We start from the raw sequence: 17,400 nt of genomic DNA, 5'->3' as shown, positions 1-17,400 counted from the left end.
TTCATAAAGAACAAAAGGATAAAATATATTTAAAAAGAGATCTTAAGACAAACCTAAGCAGGAGATTAAGGGGTCTAACCTCCCCCTTCATGAAAAATCAATCTTCTTGTGAGTATCCTCCTCAGCAATTTATCTGGATGGTAACCATCTGAAATATTCTTAATAATATTAAAATTTTTTTCACAAGAAATGATTAGGGTGGGATGTAGAATGTGTTCTATCCCTTTAAATGGGTTGTCTTTAGCATTACATGACTGGTTAGGGCCTGAAATAAAAACAAGGAAGTGAACTGATTTAAGCCATCTTTGAAAAAGTCTCTGAAGCAGAGAGATGAAAGCGCTAGGATTTAAACTTTTTTTTGGTTACTGACACTTTGGTTTTACAAGAATTGCTTTGGACTTAAACAGCACTACAGCTATTTTACCTGCTTTTACAAGAACTGCTCTGGTGTTTTGAAAAAACAAACAGTAATACTGACTATGGATTACAGGTGGTCTTGTGTTTACAAAAACTTTCTTTGACTTAAAAGCAACGTCACTGATCAATGGAGTCTTGTTTTATAGTATGTTTTTACTTGTTATTGGAATAAATTGATGAGAACATAGCAAAGCTTGGGGCACTCATTTTTTTTCTTACCCTCATACACATATAGACATGGAGCGAGGTTGGGTATGACCACTTGAGATAGCACCCTCATATATAAGTAGACATTTATGCATTTCCTTTGTTTACGACATACTGTTCTGATTATGATATTGGGCATATTGACCCCTCTGTTTCCTATAGATGTGCTAAACACAGAACTATGTCCATGGGAAATGGCAAGAATGATGTTGTTGCATCATATTGATGCATAGATGTGATACATCTTGTAAGACAATCATGATGCGCATGTTAACCGTGGTAACCAATCTCACAGGTCATAGTAGTGCATATTTGTATTTCTGATATAGCTGAATTTACTTCTGTTGAGGACATTCCTTAGTGGAACCATTTTTTTCAGCACTGTACTGCCATACAGATCATCGAGCCAAGCCTTAGATGTTCAGATCCACCATGTTGGCCATATGGTGAGTGGCAGGACTGGACTCTGCTAGTGTGAGGTTTGCTGGGGTCATCTGGTGATACTATAAGCATTACACAAAATGACACAGTATGTTAACCAGATGCCCTGGCGGGCAAGGCAGAGTCTATAAGCATTACACAAAATGACACAGCATGTTAACCAGATGCACTGGCGGGCAAGGCAGAGTTTGAGTGTGGCCAGCAGATGATAGGGATGTTGCTGTGCCTTCAGACATCTATAACAGACAAGGTGAGTCCAGGGATTCTTTGGAAGAAAGCACTGCACAGGTCTGCTACAGATGGCAGTGTCAGTGGAAACATAGTTTCATTTTCTGATGCTCTGGAGAATGGCAGAACTGGAAAACAACATTCTAAGGCTTCTACAGCTGGCATAGAGGATGATCAGATGGAGCTGTGAATGGGTTATCACATTTGCAAGCTGGTTAATATGTGAGGGAGAAGTTCACTGAAGAGATGTGTTATGCCGCTCAGTTTATGAACAGTACACTGGCATATCATGAATGCATGATTCACAAAACCGAATGCCACTGGTCAAACTCTGACTGAGGTAAACAACTCATTCAAGTACAAGTCATAATATGCCTACTTTGTAGGCACACTTGTACAACACTGTCTGGATGCTGACTACATTATTATCATGGTATTAAAGTCTAAGAAGGTAGTTCAAACTCTTTTGGAAATTGCTCAAACTGTGTCAGTTCAATGGCAGAGTAACTAGTAGAATTAACTAATGTGAGAAGAATCATTTATTGACTGGCAATGGACATTATCTAGACAAACAGATGACTCCATAGGACATTGACAGTATTGCAATGTTGGTGAATGACTAAGGGTTTTCTGAGCTGTGCCTGTGACATGGCATATGTAGGCATGTGTGGCCTTCCTTCATTACCCAGGTAGTAGTGGTCAGTAGGATGCTCAGAATAGGGAAGTCTCCCAGAAGTCCTCTAACATTATAGTGTCAGTACCACTGCTAGGTGCTGTGTCTGTATCTCTGTATAAACACAGTTCACAGTGCATGTTAGAATTTCACATGAACTTTCTGGTGGTCATACTGGTAATACATGCTTTCCACCATGCTTATAGTGAACAGTCAAAGACACAAGCAATGACATTCAGTAGTGGTCATCCCTATGTATGTGCCACTGCAGAGACATCACGGGGGCTCACGGAATGACATATCCAGCATTGCCATGTCCTCAATGTCAGGCTTTTCTCTTAAGTCTGCTGTCACATGTGTTCAAAGCCATGGGTATGCACAGTGTGAGAGCTAATAAAAGAGGTGAGTCCATTCTTATGGATAAACATGCCATCGGTCAGAAGTTTTGTGTATCTATTCCAGCTGGACTCACTATGTATTATCGACTGTTTGTGCAGTACATCAAATGATTATTTTTATCTCTATATTCATTGAATACTTTTGTGTGGTATGTCGATTACACAACAGTTGTCATAAAGGTTTTTGTGTGGCATATATCTGAGAACACCAGTAATGTTGCTAAATATCTTTCTTCTCTGTATGTGCATGTGCCTATGCCTTCTTCGATGTTACTTTCTTTTTTTAGTTGTGATTCTCACTCATATGCATATATTGTTTCCTAACAAATGCAGTGTGTTCTTATAGTACATGTTTTTTTTTTTTTTTGGGGGGGGGGGTCTTTCAGAATGTGTCAGCAATATGTGGTATGCCACATTATTCAGCTAATATGTGGTGTGCACATCCAGGCGCTGTACCCTACCTGATTTGGTTTTGTCAAGAGCAGACCTTGTCTATTCAACCTGTTGGACTTCTTTGAGAAGGTCAGCAAAGCAATGGATGAGGACAAAATGGTTCACACTGCCTACTTTGACCTGGCCAAGGCATTTGATGCAATACCCCACCCGGGCATTGTTGACAAATTCAAGATGTGTATTATATCCTTATGTCACTCAGTGGATAGCCATCTGGCTCACAGACATGATCCAGGAAGTTAGAACTGAAAACTCTACCTCTAAAAAGAGGATAGTCAGAAGCAGAGTTTCTCAGGGATCAGTCCTGGAACTTCTCTTTTTTTGGCATTTACTTCTCTGAAGTCAGGGCCAGTGTCAATGGGCTCTGGTTAATTAAATTTGTAAATGATTGCAAATTAGAAGCAGTCATAGAATCCCCCACTGACACAAATGTTCTCCAGAAAGGGCCGACACAGACAAATAACTAACACTAGAATCTTGGACTAAAACTAAATGCCATGAAATGCATAATAGTAGCCTTCAGGAAGTCATCCACCCCTGGTAACTATCATATTTACAACACAACCCTAAGAGTTGACTCAGTAGTCAGGAACTTAGGCACACATGTTTAATGGTCACATGTCTACATTAGTAAGGAAATCATTCTATATTGTGCAACTTACTGAAAAAAGTACTGCATATAGTTCCAAGGAGGTCATTGCTTCAGTGTATTCAGCATTCATCAGACCTATCAGTGAATACAATGGTCCTTTCCATATGTACGTATCCAGGCACATCTAACAACTGGAACATCAACAGAGGTTCCTCACTAAAAGAATATAGGGTGTAAGTAACATGACCTAAACAGATCACCTCAAGGCCTTATCCCTGTATTCTGTCTCCTGTAGGCTGCTGAGGGGAGATCTATGCCTGGTATACAGAGCATTAACAGATCCCACCCTGATGGACCTCCTGCATATCTGCATAACAAGTATCACTGGAATTACCCATTCTAAAGACTTAAACCTTGCCTATGATATAAACAAGACCTGCTGGGCTGGCAGGTATGTATCCCAGAGACTACTTCTGGAACAGACTCCCCATCCATGTGAAACATAGTCCCTCTCTAACCCAATTCAAATGTAACTTACACAACTGGATGAGGAACAGGAAGTTCATCCCTAATTTGGCACCTATATCTCTAATGGACACAGGCAAACCTGTAAATGGTTCATCTCTCAGGTCCCTGCTTGTAAATGTTTCATCTCTCAAGCCCCTGCTTACACTTATCAGGGGAACCAGAACTTATCAAAGATTTGGGATGCATGACTTGGCTTAAAAAGGGCCATGTGGTTGTTAACCTAGTAAACACCTATGAATCTGTAATCTTTGTTTTTCCATATTAGCCACAGGTTCTGAGTTCCAGACTGAAACTTTCTGCACCGGCCCAAGTCATGTCGGCACTTTTCATGTTGACATGAAATAGATCATCAAAAACACACTAAAACTAACAGCAATCAATCTTGAAATAAAAAAAAATCTAAAATAGAATATTCAATGAACATTTCCCCTTCTTTCACACTTCTCCCTTTACATTCCCCCATCTCATGCTATGAAGCATCACTCAAGGCAAATATGTTCTTTTGACTGGAAAATGGTGACAAGTTTCAAATGGATGGACATTTTTTCACTTACTATCAAATATTTGTCACATATAGTTTCTTCCTGTCACTGACATACATGATGCTTATTCAAATGCTTTACAAATTTGGTTTTGTTGGCCATGATAGAATAAAAAGACAGCTTGATCATTTTCAGTTACACTTTCCCCTCTAAAAGGTTGTCATGCAGTCTTGCCATCTACTAAAATCTTGTAACGCGTTTCCTCATCATTTTCTTCATCATAACTTCTTAGAATAGTGGTGAGCGGCAATAATTTTGTTCTATTATTAATATGAACATTTTGCAATTTGATGCTTTTTTGGATTCTAAAAGTTTCATAATCAACATTTGCACATGAATAATTCCTAAAAGCATAACTACAATTGAGATAAGCATGAAAACTTTTAAATAACTCCTCCCCAACTGGAGAACAAGTTGATTAATGATGATCCTTGAGAACTGCCTGCTTCTTTAGCATGAGACTATTCCCTTTTGTATAATTTCTAGGTGACTGCATGTGAGAGCTGCATTACCTGTGATAAAAGAGCAGCGCTCCATTTTGATGATTTCACACATATTACCCTTAGATGCAAGGGTCGTCAAGTGTCATTTTGTTTTGCAGTGCCATACTATGGACTGCAGTTATTTGAACTATAATCTGATTTATTGATTCAAAAGTAGCATTGCTTAATATTTAAAATAGTTTAGACAGTTTTGTTTCAATCTCCATGTTGACTTTGCTGTCCCATAAGCAGGTATAATTCCTGCTCCAGAAATAGCAGCAAGATCCATGTGTGCTAACCCTTTAAATGAAGTATTTTCTACAGCATGATTATAAACTCAGAAACATCTGTTGCTCTGACTGGATATTTAATGTCCTTTGTTCCCATCTTTTGATAAGCATTCCAAAACCTTCTACTAGGTAAAGTCTGTATATGTCATATAGCTGAGTAACACAGTCTGTATAACAACAACCTGACTAGTCTGTTGGTAACCAAGGATAAGTTTGATCTCCACAAAAACAGCAGAACTCATGTAAGGCTGCCATACAGAACCTTCCAGTCTCATTATGTATTTTACAAGTGAAGTTGCAGGTACTCCATCTGACATAAAGTGTCCCATTTCTGATATAACAAGTTTGTCCTTTAAAAGTTATGTTTAACTTTTTACTTTTTGGTTAAGAAAATAGCATGAAATGCTGATCCAATTTCTTCATCAGATGCTGGTATTGGAATTAATGGAATAACCCATTGTGTGCAGTAGGTATATGTCCACACACCCAACAGTCACTAACATTTATAGTCTTTGCATAGTTGCATAACGCAACTGAAAAATTATTGAATTTAAGATGCCAGTTTGGGGTGCTTTGCTCAGTTTTAACCAAACATCTATCTCTTGATTTTTGTAAAATGCTTATTTCTGATAAAAAAAAAATCTTCAGTACTTACAGTTCCAATTGCTCCAGATAGCAGGAAGCAATGTAACAAAATGATAATAAGAATCACAAAAGCTGTCCCAGTGAGTCCGTGTGGCTACTTAAGAGGTTGGGGCTGCAAAAAGCTGCAGAAATGGATTATAAACTGTCCTTCTGTAGTCCATATAACACTGATTCCCAAACAAGCTCCATCTTGAAGTTTCTGCTGTTTTCAACTCCACAAGTGATCCACAGTCACCTTATTCACTGCCCACATTTTGGGACAACCTGCATTCATTGTCCATTAAACATAATGTTGCTAAATCATTAATGCTCACTTCTGATGTTCACACTGATGAAAAAATCATTGATGTAGAAGAATCACTAGGTCTTATCACCATGCAAGATGTTGTTGCTGAATCAATGGACTTCTGGACATGGCCACAATGGTGGTGTTGAAAAGTCTCTAACCCTTACTTCTGGATACAATGATTTCCCTTTTTTTCATCTGGTACAAATGGCAATTAATTCTGTAACTTTGAAAGGAGTGATGTTGATTGCATCTTATCAGCTTTCATCACTAAGGAGGGGCCTTCTAGGCATATGACACATGGATTCAGGTGGGTAGTTCTTCACATTGGATGGTAGTGGGGGTGTTAAGCAAAACCACAGAGTGACCTTTCCATCTCAGTTGTAATGAGTGTCGTCTTGTGAAGGATCTGAACATGGGACCTCTTAGTTGCAAGTTATGCTACATAGTTGGACCCTGCCACATCTCTGCCTAAAGAATTTGATTATGTTGATGCTGTAAAACAGAGAAGAGACATTTAAAATAAAGAAAAATAGATGCATCAACATTTTGTAACTTCAAATTTCTAGATAATGGTGTGGTAGAAATTATCATGGCTTTTCCGATGAGAATGTTATGAGGTGAAAATTTTCCCATTGCTGCTAATTACATTTTGTACACTAAACAAAACTAGGGGCAAAGCCTCTGTCCATTTAAGATCTGTTTCCTCAGATAATTTGCAGGTCTAGTCTTTACTGTCTGATTCATCTTTGCTACAATCCTTAAAGCTTGTAGTCTGTGTGGATAATGATATTGCACATTTATATTCAAGGATTTGCTTATCTGTTGTATCACTTGACTTGTGAAATGTGTAGTTTGGTGAGATTGGATGCAAAAAACCCAAAGGTCTGGATATCAGTTCAGAGACGAATTTCTTCAGCACAAGGATAAGCTTCTACCAGTCCAGAAAAAAAGTCAACAAATTACCAAAACATTATTATTTATTATTTATTTATTTATTGCCATTTGTTAACCGGGTTAGTCCAACTGGGCTTGGGACCCATTTTCAGTGGAGACCCGAGGAGAAAAGTTCCAAAAAATGTAGTAGTTTACAACAGAGGTTATACAATCACTAAATAGGTCTTTTACAAGCACAGTTTAGATGATAATACTTAAAAAAAAGAAAAAAACTTATACAGTGTTGAATACGAACAAATTGGTTTCACAATAGATATTATAGACAAATCAAAATAAGAAAATTGAAAGGCAGTATACCTGCATTGTATTACAGGGTAGCAGTGTAATTACATATTTACATATTTACATTACTGGTTTGTTTTGTCAGTGCAGGTATCAGAGATTTGGGGAGAAAAAAACAGGCTTGATTTGGTCAAAATCAGTTGAAGAAAAAAAAAGGGGGGTGACATAGGGTATGGGGAAAGTTATCAAGTTGGGGCTTGGCAAGGACAGATTTTAGTAGGTGAGCCTTGAGTTTTTCTTTAAAATGGGATGGGTGAATGATGGAACAGATGTCCCCGGGGAAGTTTGTTCCAGGCTTGAGCAATGGAGGATTTGTAGAGGTATTTGCCGATAGTTTTTTTGGGTTGGTGCGTTTGTAGTAGTAGTTGATTAGAAGTATGAGGAGTATGAGGAGAAGAATAGATTGAGATGAGAGAAGACAGGGCAGGGCAAATTTTAGGTTTGTAGAGAAGGGACTGCAGCATTTGAAGTTGAGATAGCTGCAATAAGTGGGGGGAATTCGAGTCAGTGTAGGGAGTTAAGGGATAGGCAGTGGTGTGCATTATATGGCGAGTTTGTGACAAATCTAGCTATCTTACGGTAAGTTTGTTGGAGTTTGTTTAAGGTAGTAGTTTGGATATGGGTAAATATGGGGGGGGCAGCATAATGAAGGGAGGGAAGGAGAAAAGCTGGGCAAGGGACAGTCTAGCATTGAATGTTAGGTATCTTTTGTTACGATATAGAAGACCTAGTTTCTGGTGAGTCTTTTTTATACTGTGTAGTAAGTATGTATTAAACTTCAGTTCATCATTGATAATGACTCCTAGAAGTTTAGTTTGGGTTTCAGGTTTGATAGTAGTGTTATTTGAAGAAGTGATAGTAAAGGTGGATTTGTGGTAAGAGAGAGAATGGAGAAGAAAAAGTAACAGTTTGGTCTTTTTGGGGTTGAGGATCAGTGAGTTATTGGTTAGCCACTGTTCAGTAGAGAGGAAGGTCTGTTGGGTAAGAGAATGAAGTTCAGATATGCTGTCAGAGATACAGATGAGGGTAGAATCGTCAGCATATTGGATGAGGGATCATTGTTTACAAGATGTGTGGAGGTCATTAGTAAAGATGTTAAAGAGGAGGGGTCCCAAGATGGCGCCCTGGGGAACTCCTATTGGAACAGGTATAAAAGGAGAAGTGGAAGAGAGCCATCTTACTGATTGTTTCCTGTGAGTTAAGTAGCTAGAGAACCAGGTGAGGGTGGAGGTAGATAAGTTAAGATTAGCAAGTTTGGATAGCAGTAGGGGATGTGAGACTGTATCAAAGGCTTATGAGAGGTCAAGGAAGAGACAGGATAAAAGTTTATTTTTGTCCAGGGCATCAGCAATGGCATGGGTAAAGGATAGTAGGGCAGTAGTTGTGCTGTGGTGAGGATGAAAACCATGTTGGGTGGGGGTGAGGAGATTATGTTGGAGCAGGTAGTTGAGTAGTTGGGAGTGGACACATTTTTCAAGAATCTTAGAGAGGGGGGATAGAATGGCTATGGGACGGTAGTTAGAAGGGTCAGTAGAATTGCCACCTTTGTGCAGAGGAATGGTGAAAAAGGATTTCCAGAGAGTGGGGACAGTGGATTCTTGTATAGATCTGTTAATTAATATGGACACTGGGTAGGCTATGGTGTCTGCAGCTAGTTTGAGGAAGGTTGGTGGTAGATTATCTGTGGAGGAAGAACAGGGTTTGAGTTTATAAAGAAGAGATCTTATATAGGAGGTGGAGACAGGATGTAGAGAGAATGGAGGATTGTCAGGTAGGCTGGGTGGGGTAGACAGGGAAGTAGTCTTACAGTTTGATGGGATGAGTGACTGAATAGTATTGATAAAGTGATTGTTAAGAAGGGTAGCTGTGTCTAGAGGGCTTGTGTTGGGGAAGGGGCTGGGTGTTGATGGATGGCCTGGGGACAGGATTCTGTTAATTGTAGTCCAGAATTTCTGATGGTTTGATTTGTAAGTAAGTTTTCCAGAGTTGTAGAAAGACTTTTTATTTGCATTGGCTTGTTTCTTAGTAAAGTTTCTGAGGTGCTTATAGTGGTGAAGGTGGGATAATTCTTTGGTTTTGGTCCAGGCTTTCCAGGCTTTATCTCTGTTGAGCATGAGGGACTTTGTTTGGAGAGCCATGGGGCATGATTGGATTTTATTCAAATTCTTCTAGAAGGAGCATGTGAGTTACGGGTATTCAGGAAGATGTTATTAAAACTGCTGACTGCATCATCTAGTGGGATATTTTTTAGGAAGGACCAGTTAATGGAAGATAGATTTGAGTTGAATTGTGTTAGATTAAAATTGGTGAGTGTATGGCAGTACCGATATAGATGAGGTTTAGGGGGTTGGGTGTTGAATCTGAGGACAGAGGTGGGGAGGTGATCACTAAGTTGGTCTGGCAGAGTAATAGGATTGTGGTAAAGGTGGGGGCAGTTGGTAAGTATCCAGTCTGTTATGGAGCTAGAAGATGTATTTCTATGGAGTTGGGTGGGGGACAATATGAGTTGATGGAAGCTGTGTAAGTTAATACTATTTTGGGGAGAGTCAGTTTTCAGTTTGGACCAGTCTAAGTTGATATCTCCCAAGATGAGGGTTTCATAAGTTATGTTATGGGAAAACCAGGGCAGTATGTTTTCAAGAGTGTTTAGATTGTTTCCAGGAGGGATATAGATGGAAGCAATAGCTATTTTCTTATGAGGGTTGAGGTGGCAGTTGAGTATTATAAGTTCTGCTGGGTGGAAGTTGGAGACTGTTGTGGGGAGTGGTGATAGAGTGAGGTTGTTAGAATGGAGGATAGTGACTCCACCACCTTTTGTGGATATCTATCTGAGCGATATATGTTCTAGCCTGATGGGAGAATTTCATTGTTGGAGATATGTGGTTTAAGCAAGGTTTCAGGTAGTGTGAGGATGTGAGGGGTTGTATGGGTTATCCAGGCATGGAAGTCAGTGATTTTATTGGCTAGGCTTTGAATATTTAGAGAGTATATAGCAAGGTGTTTAGAGAGGGATGATTCGGTTGTAGTGGGCAGGGGAGGTTGAAAATTGTTTGGTGAAGGAGGGGGGTTTGAGGATGAGGGATGTGGTTGGCTGGGAGGGGGGTAGTTTGGGCCAGAGTTGGGGTGTATATCTCCTGATAACAGTATGCTAGTAGTGGGTAGTGAGAGTAGAGGGAAGTGTGAATGTAGTTTGTAGAGTTTGGTTTTAGATTTAGAGTTAGGCAGAATTGTGTGCAATTGGGGTAGTTTGTGTGTACATGTGCCAGGAAGGTTAAATAAGGCAGGATAAATGTAGCAGAAGGAGGATGTTGTGAAGTTTGCAGAGTTGTAGGTGGTTGTGGAATGTAGTGTTAGATAGGGGTGATGGAAGTGATAAGAGGTTTGGGTTGAGAGGAGAAATAGGAATGGGATAGAAATAATAATATGTTTCATTTTTATATTGGGGAGGAATAACATGATAGGGTTCTTAATTACAGAAATAGTTTAGAGTAAGGAGTAATGTATTGAAAAGGTTGCATCAAGTTGCAGGGAAAAGGAAAGTAGAGTGGGTACACAGTTGTCAGAGCTAAGACAGGAAGTTAACAGCTATTGGATGATTGGGGAAAGGGAGGGACAGGATGGTATAAAGGAAATTGTAATGGGGTGTGTGGGAATGGGGGTAGGGTAGAGGAGTGAAGAGAGCCCGAGCATAGCGAGGGCGAATGGAGTGGGGCTAACACCCAGGACCAGAAAGACCAAGAAAACAATCAGTAAGAAAAATATTGCTACTGGCTGGGAAGAGGAGGATGGAGGGGATACTGGAAAGCAAAGGGCAGAGTTAGCAGAGGGAGAGATAAAGGCAGGAAGGCTTTAGGGAAACAGGAGAGAGCCCAAAGGTCTGTAGTTAACAGGTAGTGAAAAAGTACGAAGAGAGAAAGTCTTTAGCGATGGAGTGTAAGAACCCAAACAGTGAGGCTTTAGAGGAAGGCACAGGTTATGCAGATATATTTAAACTTTTGTGACTGCAAGAGTTCTACAAAATCCAACTGAAAACAACAGAAGCTTTTTCAGTGGCTGTGTGGGGACCGGAACATTTTTTGACACTTTGTATTTTAGGCAAAGAAGACAACTGTTTGCAAAATGCTGAATGACTTTTGAAATGTGAGGGACATATCAGTAATTCAAAATATGTTATATTAATGGATTTTTTCAAAAATGAAAAGACAAATGGTAAGCTCAAACTAACTGAGTAAGAAAAGCACATGTGGCTATTAACTGGCCATTCAAATGGCCACACAGTAGAGTGACTGCATCCATTATGGATCCACCTCATCCTTTCAGAGTCATCAGTTTGTTCTTGAAAAGATAATGAGTTCTGCAAAGAAACAGGTGTGTAGTCTCATGTCATTGATGCAAAAGTGAAGCCTGAGCAAGATAAGACAATGCAGCTTGTCTGGTTGGCATATTTCTTATATGCGGTGCAATTACTCACTACCACCTCTCTTGCTAGTAATAGTGCATTTAACAGTTTATGAACAAAATCAGCATTTTAAATAACTGGCCCTGCTGATGTTAAATTACCTGCTTCTCTCCAGTGTCCTAAAATTCTGAACTACTCCATAAGTATGACATGTTGTTTGTGAAAATTGTCACTTTGTTTTGCCCTTTGCAAATTTACATGCTTTACTAATAACTACAACTTCAGGATTTTGAACAGACACATTTCCATTTAAATGTTCCATCAGAAGAATTTTATTCTGTGGGCACACAGAAAAGGCTGCTACCAATGTATTATCTTCTCTTCAGCCACATGATCTTTCAACAAAAAGAAGTAATTTGAGGTTTCATAATGGGAAATCTTTTAAATCAGACCAAGGAGGAAGCACATAGATAACTATAAAAACACAATCATTTGGTTCTCCTTTCACTGATATATGAACTAAAGAAATAGGGTTAAGAGGTGGGCATTTAGTAATGGGTAAAGAAGGTTTATTTAGTAATGACAGTTCATATTTAGACAACAGCATGGCAGATAAATATTGCATTTTAGTTTTTAGTAGCAGTGCTTTTATGGAATGTGTAACTGCCACAAAAGTCTCATGACACACAATAAGGACCACTATCATTTCCACCAAGTGCCACAGCGGCCACTATTCTAAGGCAGTAAGGGAGGGCTGCTGTTACAGGATCAAGATTCATACTGAGATAAGCAACGGGTCTAAAACCATCACTTTCACTTTGTGCTAATAATCCTAATGACACTTTATGTCTTTCACAACAGAAGAGAAAAATATCTTTTTGAATAATTTGAAATACAAAAGCAGGAGGAACGTTTTTAACTGAACAAAACTCTGTCTGTCATGTTCTTGCCAGGGCAGGAGTTCAGTAGTGCTCATTTTTAATAAATCTAACAATGGTTTTACTACTTTTGCATAATTAGAAATTGATTGTTGGCAGCAACCTCTCAGTTTCAGGAAAGTCTGTAACTTTTTTAAAGTTGTGAGGTGTGATGCAGTAAGGTGTGAGGGTAGAATTTGTCAAGACCCTTTTGAAATAAGGTGTCCTAAGTACTGAACCTTTGATTTTCATAACTGCAGTTTTCAACTACATATCATATTAACGTAGATCTGTATAGGAACTTGATTTTGACTAATTGTATCTTCATTTCTTTGGAGAAAAGGATAGGTGATTCTGTGTATCCTTGTGTCAAACTTGTACATGTATATTGCTCTCTGCTCTATGTGGACTCAAAGAAATACTGACTATCTGGGTGTATAGTGATAGAGAGGAAGGCAGAAGAATTATCTATCACTGAAAAGGTATTAGAGGTTGGTAGGATGGAACTTGGTACTGTACTGGTTTTGGAGCTGGAATTATAGGCATGATACAGTGGCTTCAAGATGGGATAATTATTTCCCATTGCAGAGATGCAGAAAAACAGTTTTGATTTATTTCTCTGTTTCACTTGACAACAGACAACAGATACTGAATTACCCTAGGAAGGCATTCATATAGTTTTAAAACTACTTTTACAGGTTCAGCATCTTTTATGAACCCTACCTCCTTATCATGAAAATGAATTGAAATGTTCACAGAGGTTCCTCACTACAAGAATACAGGGTATAAGTACATGTCCATTGCTGACCACCTCATAGCTCTAGCCTTGCATTCTGTCTTCTATGGGCCATTGAGGTGAGATCTGTGCCTTGCACACCAGGCATTGTCAGACTCTGGTGGACCTGCACATCCGCAAAACAAACAGCACCAGAATTTCCCATTTTAAAAACTTAAACCTTCCCTGTGATATAAATAGGACCTGCTGAAGAGACAGGTATTTCTCCCAGAGACTACTCTGTCTTTAGAACGGGTTTCCCATCCATGTGAAGCAGAGTTCCTTCCTAACCCAATTCAAGTGTAACTTGGACAGTTGGATAGGAAACAAAACATTTATTCCTGGTTTGGCACTTCTGTCTCTAAATGGACACAAGCAGGCTGTAAATGGTTCATATCCAGGGTACTGCTTGTAAGTATTTCATCTCTGAAGGCCCTGCTTACACTTATGAAGGTTACCAGAACTTGTCAAATATTAATTTTATATTATTTGTATTTGTTTTCAAGTAGATAGCACTGATCTCCATTGACCTTTTTTCAAACTCAGCCCAGAAGCAGTGTCTGCTTAATTGAATTGCTCAGGGTCACACAATTAGGCAATGGATGCTGCCAGAATTACATCTTCCACCACTAGACCAGAAGAAACAGTTTAACAGCTCCTTAATCATCTAAGCCAGGTACAAGATACAGTTTTAGATCCATGGCTAGGCTTAAAAAGGCACTAGTAGTCATTAACCTTGCACACACCTGTGAACCTGTATACCCTGATATCACTCCCTGATAGGGAAGGCAGACTGTCAAGTAGTCCAAATGTCTTCTTAGACTCTTCCCTTTCTGTGATCTTTCACTCTCAACTTATTTGCTCCCACTATCTTGGTTCCTTTGCCAGTTTTCTCCAGTAGATTCCAGTCCCCTCTTGCCTATTCCTTGTATCCTAATTACAGTCATCTCTACTGCCAGAATCTCCTGTCTCCTTTCCCATGCTGGCTTACTCCTTAGAATACTTTCTGCTACTTTATGAATATAATATTCTGAATGGCTGTTGCTATTCTCCTTAAGGATCTGCATCAAAAATTCCACTCTCTCCTTATTTCTTGAATTTCTCCCCCACTTTATCATCACCCCTTTCTACTTTGAACTGTAGCTTTCTGCTCGTGTTATGTACAAGCACCTAAACTGTGTAGTTCTAAAGTATCCCTTCAAATCAGATATTCCTAAACCACCTTTTTCTACTGGAAGGATCAACATATTCCACTTTACTATTTCCATCTTCCCCTCTCATTAAAAAACCTTCAACTCTTTATTAATTGCTGCCCACAACTTCTACTCTTGTTCATTAAAATATTCCTGAACTGTATATAAAATGAAAGGGACTAAAACATTTCAGCTGCTTGTACCTTGCTATCCATATCCATAAACAAGAACTTCCAGTTTCTCAGTTTTTGTATTAGCTTTTGTTTAGTCTCTCCCACATACCCTTAACTGCCATAACATAATCCTTTTTATTCTATACTCCGAAATGCTTCATTTTTTTATGTCCCCATAAATATGGGTGCTGCTGAACCAATTAATTTGTGGGTTCATATTTCATAGATCTCAGCTTTGTTTTAGCTTAATAAATTGAAGATCCTGAAAAGATATGAAACTGTCTCTACATGTTCCACAACACTGAGCTGTCCTTTTCTGTGTTTTTCAGGTACAAAATAATATCATCTGCAAATGCACCAACTTTTCTCGATTACCATACAAACTGTATCATTGAATTTCTAAGTCCCTTATTTTATTTGACAATAGTTCTAAATATAACGCAAATAACAAAGGGGACAGAGGATACCAGACAAAATCAATATTAAACATGTTCATGATAATGCCTCATCAACCCCTCGCAGAACCCCAAGGGAATGGAGATGAGAAGATATTATGACATTTATTTACTAGATTATGGAGGACTTTCATATACAAAGCATAGATTTGGCAAGGCTGCCTGATACACTATTAGATCCCATGTGTTTGTTCTAGCATGGTTCAGATGCATGCAGTTTATAGCTGGGGAATACACTCAGTGACAAATACCTAGGCATAATTTGTTTAGAAAGATTTTTTAAGTCTTATTAGCAGGGGAAGGTTATGATCAGCTGGCCACTGACTTTACTGTTATAAAAGACAGTGATATTTTCTAAAAGCAGTGATTTATTAAATGCTTCTATGCTTCTACTCCTATCAGTCTGCAATCTATTCATAGGGTATGCAATGCAGTTTCCACCTGTAATATTTATAAATGAGGTATATATTACATCATCAAACTCACAGGAGTTCGAATGATGTACTATCGAACCAGGAAGTTTGAAATCCAAAGTGTACGAAAACACAGAACAGCGATTTTTTTCCCCAGGGGAAAAAAATCGCTGTTCCAGTACAAAAACAAACAAAAAAAAACACATACACTTTAAACTTATACTAATGTAGGGGGGCTTAACCCCCACACCCCCCCTACTTAAATATACCAACTCCAAGATCACACCACAGTGGAGGAAATAGCAAAGCCATGAAAACGGCCCACCAATTTTTTTCCCTGGATAAAAAAAATTGGTGTTCCGTGGCTTCGCTATTTTCACATTTTGAAGATATGGGTTCAATATTACAACGTTCGGACTCCTGTGAGTTCGACGTTGTAATATAGACCCTTATAAATGAACAGCGCAGAACACAATACCACTTCTCCAGGTTAACACTAATTATTTTATTCTTAGATTTCCATGGTGATCTCATGATGAAGGAGGCTCACTAATATGTCCAATGGCAGTAAAAGATTCTGAGTCATCAAAGATCATACAAACTGAGCCAGGTACTCTTCCAGCAAAGCTGCACAGCTTGGTGCCTCAGAAATTTGTAGAACTCCTATTAAAAATTTTTGGCTGTCGTAGACTGAAACTACAGTCCCTTCTCAGTTTGGCAACACAGATATTTTTCAATTTCTTCATTCTGACATTTTGCACAAGTTAATCTTTTCATTTTGGAAGCTGCTCTACTTTCTGCAGTACAGACTACGGACATTGTCCAGGACTGATATTTCAGCATCTGGACATCAGCTTAATACAAACAGAACAAGTGGACAGCCAGCACCACTGCAGAGAGATTAAAGCCTGATCATAGCTCATGTGACCTGAGTTTGATTACCAGTTTGGGCACTAGATGCCGTTGGCAGTGGGAGAGGTACAGTAGAATGTTCATAGCCAAAGTACCTCAGACAGAGGTTGGCAATGCAGGGGCATCCTGTGGGCTGGTGTACATATCACCAAGCCAACCATTGTGGCAGCCATCATTAGTGAGTACACTGAAGCATGGACTCACAGCAATATGCAGTGTGAGCCTGTGGTGATGTTATCCCTTTTCCAGCTCCCCTGATGTTAGTATGAATGATGGCCCTTGCTGATGGCCATCACCCTAAAAGACCTGAGGACTCCTCAGTGCTAGGGAATGAATGTCTCTGAGTCAAAAGGGGAAAACGTAATAGTCAGCAGGCTGTGGAGGAAAAACACTCAGAAAAAATCGTCAGATTGACAGAAGTCGAAGACTGAAGGATTGAATCTTCCCTGTTTTGTTTGTGCTCTGTAAGGATTTTTGCCACAAAGCATAAATATAATTTAGAGGTGTGTATTCTTTTCAGAAGATTTGCTATAGATACTGGCTAGATTTGTTAAATATCTTGGCCAACAAGATAAGTATAAAAGTTAGACCTCTCTAAAAATTAGACATGTGTATATTTTAGCACTGCTGCAACTGTCCTAATTAAAAACTCAGCCATTCACAACTCATTGCAACTGAGAAAATTAAGAATATCCTTAGATTTCATTGTTGCAAGGCAATCTGGAACAAAGATGAACTTTGC

The sequence above is a fragment of the Protopterus annectens genome, chromosome 11.part0 (assembly GCF_019279795.1).
Source record: "Protopterus annectens isolate FY-2018-M chromosome 11.part0, PAN1.0, whole genome shotgun sequence".
NCBI classification, from domain to species: Eukaryota; Metazoa; Chordata; order Ceratodontiformes; family Protopteridae; genus Protopterus; species Protopterus annectens.
Note: the sequence above shows the minus strand (reverse complement) of the source record.